The sequence below is a fragment of the Scyliorhinus canicula genome, chromosome 4 (genome assembly GCF_902713615.1).
Source record: "Scyliorhinus canicula chromosome 4, sScyCan1.1, whole genome shotgun sequence".
NCBI classification, from domain to species: domain Eukaryota; kingdom Metazoa; phylum Chordata; class Chondrichthyes; order Carcharhiniformes; family Scyliorhinidae; genus Scyliorhinus; species Scyliorhinus canicula.
This window is the reverse complement of record NC_052149.1, coordinates 126833274-126843635: the sequence shown is the minus strand read 5'-3', so window position 1 is coordinate 126843635 and position 10362 is coordinate 126833274.

The following is a 10362-nucleotide window of genomic DNA, read 5'->3' as shown; positions in this document are numbered from 1 at the left end:
AGATTCAGCGATTACATGAGGGGTTGTTGGTGAGTATCCAGCACCTGCAGGAGAAGGTGGAGGAATCCAACCGCGTGCAGGAGCAGGAGGTGGTGCTGCCATGGTGACACCCAGGTCCGCAGTGGAGGCCTTGGGGTGAGGGTTTCAGCCCTGGGTCAGCATGTCCAAGGCTTGGGGCACACTCTGCGGCCGCTGGCCTAGGCCCAGTACAAGGCTGCCCCCCCACAGGCAGCAATGTGCCAGACACTGCTGGACAGTGCAGTCACAGCGGGCAGAACAGGGCGGCACCACACTACCTGGGACAGTCGAACAGCAGCCGGGTCCATCCAGGCCCATTTGCCCCAGAAGATGGCCAGCAAAGGGGACCCAGGTCACAGAGTAGGAATCACAGCAGGCAGCCTCCACTCCTGATCCACCTAGAGGTAGCATTCGGATCTGTAAGGACAGAAAATTAGAAAGCAGTTTTCACAGAATCACAGTATTTACAGTGCGGAAGGAGGCCAATCAGCCCATCGAGTATGCACCAACCTATGGAAAGATCACCCTATCTAAGCCCACACTTCTACCCCATCCCCGTAACCCCACCTAACCTTAGGGCAATTTAGTATAGCCAATTCACTTACCTGTGCACATCTTTGGCCTGTGGGAGGAAACCGGAGCACCCAGAGGAAACCCACGCAGACAAGGGGAGAATGTGCAGACTCCGCACAGACAAGTCGGGAATCAAACCGGGACCCTGGCACTATGAAGCCATTGTGCTAACCACTTTGCTACCGTGCCCCCTTATGAAAAATGAAAATCACTTATTGTCACGAGTAGACTTCATTGAAGTCACTGTGAAAAGCCCCTAGTCGCCACATTCCGGCGCCTGTTCGGGGAGGCTGTTACGGGAATCGAACCGTGCTGCTTGCTTGCTTGGTCTGCTTTCAAAGTCAGCGGTTTAGCCCAGTGTGCTAAACAGTGCCCTATGCTGGCACAGGTGCAGGGCACAGTTTAGTGACGGGGGCTAGGGCCCAATCTGTATATTTGTTGTCACATTAAACACCTGTTCACAACCTGCCTTGGTGCTCTGTCGGATGGGTGTGAGGGGTGGGCTGGTTAGGGTCTGGGCTGGCCAGATAGGGTGCGTGGGGCAGGGGAAATGGACGGTTGTTGGGGGTTGGCTTGGCTCAAAGGCCACAGTTCAGGACAGCGCTCTCCGCTCCGGTGTCCCATTCCCCCGCCACCCACAACTACCACCGTCCCAACCTCCGCCACATCAATGATTTTTTTTAACAGACAATTTTATTCAGGTATTTTTGGCATTGTAAACAATAACAATATACATTAGTGTGCAAATACCAATTACAAAAAACATAGTAAAATAACAGTACCACTCTCTCAGATTGACCCACCTATTCTCCCCCCCCCTACTCTACACTATTCTACCCCACCCTCCGCTGATGATTAGTTCCCCGCGAAGAAGTTGATGAATGGTTGCCACCTTCGAGCGAACCCCGATAGTGATCCGCGTAAGGCGAACTTGATTTTTTTCCAAGCCGAGAAAGCTTGCCATGTCCGACAGCCATACTTCGGTCTTTGGGGGCTTTGAGTCCCTCCAGGCCAACAGTATTCGTCACCGGGCCATCAGGGAAGCAAAGGCCACAACATCGGCCTCTATCCCCTCCTGGACTCCCGGGTCTTCCGACACCCCAAAAATCGCCACCTCTGGACTCATCGCCACCCTTGTTTTCAGTCCCCGGGACATGACGTCTGCAAATCCCTGCCAGTATCCCCTGTGTTTTGGACACGCCCAGAACATGTGGACATGGTTCACTGGTCCTCCCCCACATCAGGCGCAGCACGGTAGCATTGTGGATAGCACAATTGCTTCACAGCTCCAGGGTCCCAGGTTCGATTGCAGCTTGGGTCACTGACTGTGTGGAGTCTGCACATCCTCCCCGTGTGTGCGTGGGTTTCCTCCGGGTGCTCCGGTTTCCTCCCACAGTCCAAAGATGTGCAGGTTAGATGGAGTGGCCATGATAAATTGCCCATTGTGTCCAAAATTGCCCTTAGTGTTGGGTGGGGTCACTGGGTTATGGGGATAAATTGGAGGTGTTGACCTTGGGTAGGGTGCTCTTTCCAAGAGCCGGTGCAGACTCGTTGGGCCGAGTGGCCTCCTTCTGCACTGTAAAATCTATGATATCTAGCACACTTGTCCTCCAGCCCAAAGAATTTGCTCATCCGGGCCACCGTCATGTGGGCCCGGTGAACTACCTTGAACTGTTACAGTTGCATTTACCCTCCTCAGAGCGTCTGCCCATACGCCTCCCTCCAACTCCCCACCAAGCTCCTCCTCCCACTTAAGTTTCAGTTTCTCGGCTCCTGTGTCCTCCGTTCCCATTAGCTCCTTATAAATATCTGAGACTCTCCCCTCTCCTACCTCACCCCTGGAAATTACCCTGTCCTGGATCCCCCTTGGTGGAAGGCGTGGAAAGGACGGGACCTGTCTACGTACGAAATCCCGCACCTGCAAGTACCGAAAGTCATTCCCCCTCGCCAGCCCGAACTTCTCCTCCAGCGCCCTCATGTTTGCGAAGCTCCCTTCCAGGAACACGTCGCCCATCCTTCCCACCCCTGCCCTCTGCCACGCTCGAAACCCGCCATCCATCTTCCCCGGGACAAATCGATGGTTGTCACATATTGGGGACCAGACCGACGCTCCCACTTCCCCCGCACACTTCCTCCACTGGCCCCAAATCCGCAAAGCCACCACTACAGGGCTGGTGGAGTACCTGGCGGCGGGAACAGTAGGGGAGCCGTGACCAGGGCTGCCAAGCTGGTGCCCCTGCATGAAGCAGCCTCCACCCGCTCCCAAACAGACCCCATACCCACCATCCATTTCCTTATCATGGCTATGTTAGCCGCCCAGTAGTAGTTGCTGAGGTTCGGCAGCGCCAGCCCCCCCTCGCTACGGTTCCGTTCCAGCATTCCCCTCTTTACCCGCGGGGACTTCCCCGCCCAAATAAATCCCAGGATGATTTTATTGATTCTTTTAAAGAATGAAAATAGGGAGACACTGAAAAATAAACAGGAATCTCGGGAGGATCGTCATCTTCACCGTCTGTACTCTCTCCGCTAGTGACTTCGGGAGTTCATCCCACCTCCGAAACTCGCTCCTCATTTGCTCCACCAGCCTGGACAAGTTCATCCTATGCATCGTACCCCAGTCGCGCGCCACTTGTATCCCTAGATACCTAAAACTTTCCCCAACCAGCCTAAATGGTAGCTCACTCAGCCTATTCTCCTGACCCCTCGCCTGCACCACAAACATCTCGCTTTTTGCCATGTTCAACTTGTAGCCCGAAAACCAGCCAAACTCCCCTAGGATTTCCATAATCCCGTCCATCCCTGCCGCTGGATCTGACACATACAAAAAGCAGGTCATCCGCGCAGAGCGAGACCTTGTGTTCTATCCCCCCCCCCACCCCCCCCCCCGACCATTCCCTTCTATCCCCTTGCCGCTCTCAGAGCAATTGCCAGCGGTTCTATGGCCAACGCAAACAGCAGTGGAGAGATGGGGCATCCCTGTCTTGTCCCGCGGTGTAGCCTAAAATACTCAGATGTCGTCCTGTTCGTCCTTACACTAGCCTCCGGGGCCTCATATAGCAGTTTAACCCAATCCACAAAGCCTTCTCCAAACCCAAACTGTCCCAACACCTCCCATAAATAGTCCCATTCCACCCAGTCAAAAGCCTTTTTGGCATCCATTGCCACCACTACCTCCACCTCTCTGCCCTCCGGGGGCATCATAATCACATTGAGTAGCCTTCTTAGATTGGCTACTAGCTGCCTGCCCTTAACAAACCCCGTTTGGTCCTCCACAATCACGTCCGGTACGCAGTCCTCAATTCTGGATGCCAGGATCTTGGCCAGCAGTTTAGCGTCTACATTAATCAGGGAGATTGGCCTATGGGACCCACAAACCTGCGGATCCTTATCCCGTTTTAATATCAGCGAGGTGGTGGTTTGCGACATCGTCGGGGGCAATATCCCATTGTCCCTCGCCTCGTTAAACACCCTAACCAGCACTGGCCCCAGTATACCCGAGAACGTTTTGTAGAACTCCACTGGATACCCATCCGGCCCCGGGGTTTTACCCGACTGCATGGCCTTCAGGCTCCCCATTACTTCTTCAGCTCTAATCGAGGCCCCCAGCCCCTCTACCATCCCCCTGCCCACCTTTGGGAAGGTCAGCCCATCTAAGAAGCGCCTCATCCCCTCCGGCCCCGTGGGGGGTTCCGAGGTACACAGCTTACTGTAAAAGTCCCTGAATACCCTGTTCAGTCCTGCCGGGTCTCCCACCCGGTTCCCTGCCCTGTCCACTACCGTCCCTATCTGCCTGGCCGCCTCCCTCTTCCTAAGTTGCTGTGCAAGCATTCTGCTGGCTTACTCCCCGTACTCATACACCGCGCCCCTGGCCTTTCTGAGTTGCTCTACGGCCTTCCCAGTGGATAGCGCTCCCAGCTCCGCCTGCAGTCTCCGTCATTCCCTAAGTAGCTCTGCCCTCGGGGATTCCGCATATTCCCTATCCGTCCGTGTCATCTCCTGCACCAGTCTGTCCATCTCCGCCCTATCCGTTCTGTCCCTATGGGCTCAGATTGAGATCAGTTCCCCTCTCACCACGGCCTTCAGTGCCTCCCAGAGCACCGCTGCTGAGACTTCCCCTGTATCGTTGACCTGCAGGTAGTCCTGCATGCATTTCCCCACTCGCTCACACACCCTCTCTGCCAACAATCCCACCTCTAACATCTATTGTGGGCGCTGGTAATTTTCTTTGCAGACCAGCAGGTCGACCCAATGTGGAGCATGGCCTGAAATAGTGATCGCCAAGTATTCAGTATCCCTCACCCCCTCCAAAAAGTCCCTACTCATAATAAAGAAGTCAATACGAGAATAAACCTTGTGAACATGTGAATAGAACGAGAACTCCTTCCCCGTCGGCCGGCTGATTTTCCAGGGGTCCACCCCCCCCCCCCCATTTGTTCCATGAACCCTGTCAGTTCTCTTGCCATTGCCGGGACCCTGCCCGTTCTGGAGCATGACCGGTTGTGGTTGTATGAGTGGGAGCACTGCCATTGGTGCAGAGCACTGGTTTCCCATTGGCTCTGGCTGGTCATGTGCCTCTCGGCTGATTGGCTGAGACTAGTCATGTGACTGCTCACCAATTGGTCGAGAGGCAAGTAGACCCCGCCTCCGAGGCGGGGTATAAGTACCCAGAGTTCCCGGCGGTCGGCCTTTCTCTGTAGATGGCCACCGGGCTAACATCTAGCTGATTAAAGCCTAAGTTTTGACATTCATCGTGTCTCTCGTCCAATTGATGGTACATCACCGGTCCAGGTCGGGGTTGAGGACTGTATTAAAGTCCCCACCCATAATCAACTTGTGCAAATCCAAGTCGGGGATTTTCCCCAGCAGCCTTTTGATGAAATCTACATCATCCCAATTTGGAGCGTAAACATTCACTCGGACCACCTTCACCCCCTCAAGCTTGCCCCAGACCATGGGAAATCTACCCCTCCCCCCATCTGCAACTGTGCTGTTCGCCTCAAGCTTAACCCGTTTCTTAATCATGATCGCGACCCCTCTGGTCTTAGCGTCAAGCCCCGAATGGAAAACCTGGCTAACCCAGACCTTCCGTAATCTAATCTGGTCCGCCACTTTCAAATGTGTCCCCTGCAGTAACATTACATCCGCCTTCAGAGCCCGTAAGTGCGCGAACACACATGTCCTCTTGACCGGCCCGTTTAATCCTCTAGCATTCCAGGTGATCAGCCTGGTTGGAGGGCACCCTGCCCCTCCCCCCCCCGCCCAACGCCTGCCATCCCCCTTTCTTGGGCCCACCCCCTGCCCATGTGCCGCGTCTCCCCTGGTCCGCCTCTTGGCAGCTTCCACACCCGACCCCTTCCTTGTTACCTGGTTCAGTTGCCTCCCTCATCAGCAGATCATCTTCCCCCCACCCCCCCCCCCCCCCCCCCCGCCTCCCCCCCCCCCCCCCCCCAGCAACAACCCCTTGTCACCTAACCCCTGTCCTATACTGGCTGTATACACCCCCCCCCCACCTCGCTCCCGTTGACTAGCTCAAAGCAGCTAGCCTGGTGGCTCTCAACTCCGGCGCCACCATGTCTCCCACCTATTGTCCCCCCGCTCCCCTCCCCCCCACCCATCCACACCACCTCCCCAGAACAGCCCTGTTCGAGCAATCGCTCTGGGACCAAAACAGAGAGAAAACAAACAAAGAACAAAGCTCGTTCCCACAATAGTGCAATTCAAACTGTGTAATGAGGTGGGCGCTGCCACCTACCCCCTCCCAACATTCCCAGAAAAAAAGCAAAAAGAACCCAAACAGCCCCCCAGCTACCAATAACTTAAACTTTAACTATAACTTTGGCTTTAACTTTAAAACTTTCAAACAGGCAAACACAAACAGAAGAACACGACATCGCTAATACAAAGGGCTATGAACAACTGCAGACATCCCTCAGTACACCCTAACCTGAGTCCATGGGTCCTCAGTTCGGCATCAGTCCATGCCCCTTAGCAAAGTCCATCACTTCCTCCGGGTTGTCAAAATAATGTTGCTGTTCGGCTTGTATGTGACCCAAAGCTGCGTCGGGAAAAGTAGCCCAAACTTGACCTTCTTTTTAAATAGAATCCCTTTAATTTGTCTGTAGGCTGCCCTCCTTCTGGCCACCTCCTGGCTCAGATCCTGGTAGATGCGCAGGACACTGTTGTTCCATGAGCAGCTCCTCATGCTCTTGGCCCACTGTAGAACCCGCTCCTTGTCCATGAACCTATGGAATCTGACCACCATCGCCCGGCCCCCCCCACCGCCCGTGGATGCCTCACCTGCACTCTGTGTGCCCTGCCCAGCTCCAACAGACGCGGGAAGAAATCATCCCCCACCAGCTTCTGCAGCATGTCTGCCACATATACCGTGGCATCCACTCCCTCGGCCCCCTCCGGGAGCCCAATGATTCTCAGATTCTGCCGGCGAGACCTGTTTTCCAGGTCCTCCAGCTTGTCCATCAGCCTTGCTTGCTGCTCCTTCAACTTTCTAATTTCCACGTCCGCTACCGTTTGGAAATCCGCCTGCTCTTCCACTGTCTTCTCCAGTGCCTGGACCTTCTTATCCTGAGCATCCAGCATCTGGTCAAGTCGCTCCACCACTTTCTGGAGCGGTTCCAAATTATCCCGCTTCAGTGCTGCGAAGCTCTCTTTCATGACCTTCAGCATGTTGTCCGGTGCTGCCTGGACCGTCCGTTCCGTGGTCCGTTCATCGGCCATCTTTCCTCCCACTAGAGCTTCCACACCACCTTTGTTCAGCCCCTTCTTCGCCTGTTTTCGCTCCCTTCTGCTCCTTAAGTCCAGACAACTCTGTATGGATTCAGATCTAGAGTGCTATTGCTTTTCACTCCAGCGCTCAAAAGTTCAAAAAAATCGGGGGAAAAGGTCTTAAAGTCAGACCGGAGCGCGAGCTACCAAATGTGCGACTTACTCCCTCATAGCCACCACCGGAAGTCCGGCACATCAATGATTCAATGGATTGGTCAGCTCGCAGGCAGGGATCACCCAGGTGGAAAGTGCTACTGTGGCAGGAGTCAGACATTGTCAAACGATGCGGAGCACCAGAGCTCATTGCTGAGTGGGCTGTCATCATCCTCCGTCCCATAGACCAGACCCGCTGTTACTGCCAACCAGGGTCTGCATCCCGTAGTGCGGCAGGAATGTATCATAGAGGAGGTTGTGGGCGGGCGAGTGGCCAGGTAGGCGGGCCGGGGTGTGTGGGGGGCATTGTGGTGTCTGTGCCCTTGGTCAGACACCGTCAGTCGGTGAATCTGGAGGTGATCAGAGCGTCCCATGTACATTGGCCCTTGTGCACACATTGTAGGGCCTCCAGTGCCTGCCCGGGCCCTATGCCCTGCCTGACTCGCCCTCCCCTACATCCTCCTCATCAGAGGAGGCTGGATGTTCATCCTCTTCTGCCAGCACGTTGCCCCTCTGCTGCGTGATGTTGTGGAGGGTACAGCCGGCCACCATAATGCGGGCGACCCTCTCGGGACCATACTGAAGGGCCCATCCAGAGTGGTCCAGGCACCTGAACCACATCTTCAGGAGGCCGAAGCACCGCTCGGTCACACCCCTAGTCCTACATGGGCATTGTTGTAGAGGGTCTCCACGTCATCAGCCACAGCCGCAGTGGATAACCCCTATCACCCAGGAGCAAACCCTGTCATAATATGCACCCATGCATATCATGATGCCAAAGCAGGCAGTGACAGACACCAAGGTGAGCCAATCAACATACAGAACAGAACACAGCCAATCAGCAGACAGAACACCAGAGGGTGGCTTCCAACTATAAAACACACGAGGCATCAGCACTCTGCCTCTTTCCACTGGTGACAACAAGGTGAGAGTACCTTTAAGAAATGGATGTCTAAGTAATGTAACTTTAAGAAATGGAGCAGCTCATATTACTGAAGTGATGTCAGAGTGTGGGTGGAGCTGGGTTTTTAGCTCAGCCATTTTGCAGTGTTTTGGTTTCCGTTTTGAGGAAAAGAGCTTGGGTGTGTCTGTGTTTGCAGTGAGCTGGATCTGCTGTGATCTCTGCCATGAAAGACTATCTCTGAATCATTTGGGTGATTTAAACTCATAATAGTAATGTCTTTAACCTGATGTGTTTCTGTTGTTAAAGGTGTTCAGTCTATTGGAGGTTGGAGGTTTGAAGGACCATTTTGAGGGATTATTTAGTGTAGTATTATTTTCGGGGTTATTTTTGGAGGAAGGGGTGGTAAATGAGCCAATGTTTATTTAAAAGGTTAAGTTGAATTCATGGAATAAACATTGTTTTGTGTTTAAAAACCCACGTGTCCATAATTGTAATCCCACACCTGGAGACCAAGCCGTGTGCTTCAAAAGCAACAATCCATTAAAGGGAGAGGTTGGTTGAACTCCATGGTACATTTTGGGGTTCTGAAAACGCCGCTCTCATAACATGGTGTACAAATCATTCAACACCTTCTACACGTGGATCAGAGCTAGCCTGGACAAGATAGTTAGTGTCAATTTACTTCGAGTAGTAGAGAGTCAACCCCCAGGCAGCTGCGTGCTTCGTTACTGAAGTTCAATAAATCTTATTGAACCAACGCCTATGTTTGGTGTATGCTTTATCGTTTATCTGCATCATGTTGCAGTCCGTGTTACCCCAGGGTGTATAACACAACAAACCCCTCAGCTGGGGGGGGGGGGGGGGGGGGGGGGGGGGCATCTCGAACATGTCAGGAATCATCGAGTGTGCAGGGATGAATGAGATGTGCACACTGCCCGGGTATTGGGCACAGTTGTGTATGATGAAGACGTTGTGCACACTGCCCGGGTATTGGGCACAGTTGCTAATGATGAAGGCTTTGTACACACTGCCCGGGTATTGGGCAAAGTTGTGTATGATGAAGACGTTGTGCACACTGCCCAGGAATTGGGCACAGTTGTTTATGATGAAGGCTTTTTGCACACTGCCCGGGTATTGGGCACAGTTGTTTATGGTGAAGACGTTGTGCACACTGCCCGGGTATTGGGCACAGTTGTGTATGATGAAGATGTTGTGCACACTGCCCGGGTATTGGACACAGTTGTGTATGATGAAGATGTTGTGCACACTGCCTGGGTATTGGGCACAGTTGTGTATGATGAAGACGTTGTACACATTGCCCGGGTATTGGGCACAGTTGTGTATGATGAAGGCATTGTGCACACTGCCCGGGTATTGGGCACAGTTGTTTATGATGAAGACGTTGTGCACACTGCACGGGTATTGGGCACAGTTGTGTATGATGAAGACGTTGTGCACACTGCCCGGGTATTGGGCACAGTTGTTTATGATGAAGACGTTGTGCACACTGCCCGGGTATTGGGCACAGTTGTGTATGATGAAGACGTTGTGCACACTGCCCGAGTATTGGGCACAGTTGTTTATGAAGAAGGCTTTGTGCACACTGCCCGGGTATTGGGCACAGTTGTGTATGATGAAGGCTTTGTGCACACTGCCCGGGTATTGGGCACAGTTGTTTATGATGAAGGCTTTGTGCACACTGCCCGGGTATTGGGCACAGTTGTGTATGATGAAGGCTTTGTGCACACTGCCCGGGTATTGGGCACAGTTGTTTATGATGAAGACGTTGTGCACACTGCCCGGGTATTGGGCACAGTTGTGTATGATGAAGACGTTGTGCACACTGCCCGGGTATTGGGCACAGTTGTGTATGATGACGGCGTTGTGCACACTGCCCGGGTATTGGGCACAGTTGTTTATGATGAAGACGT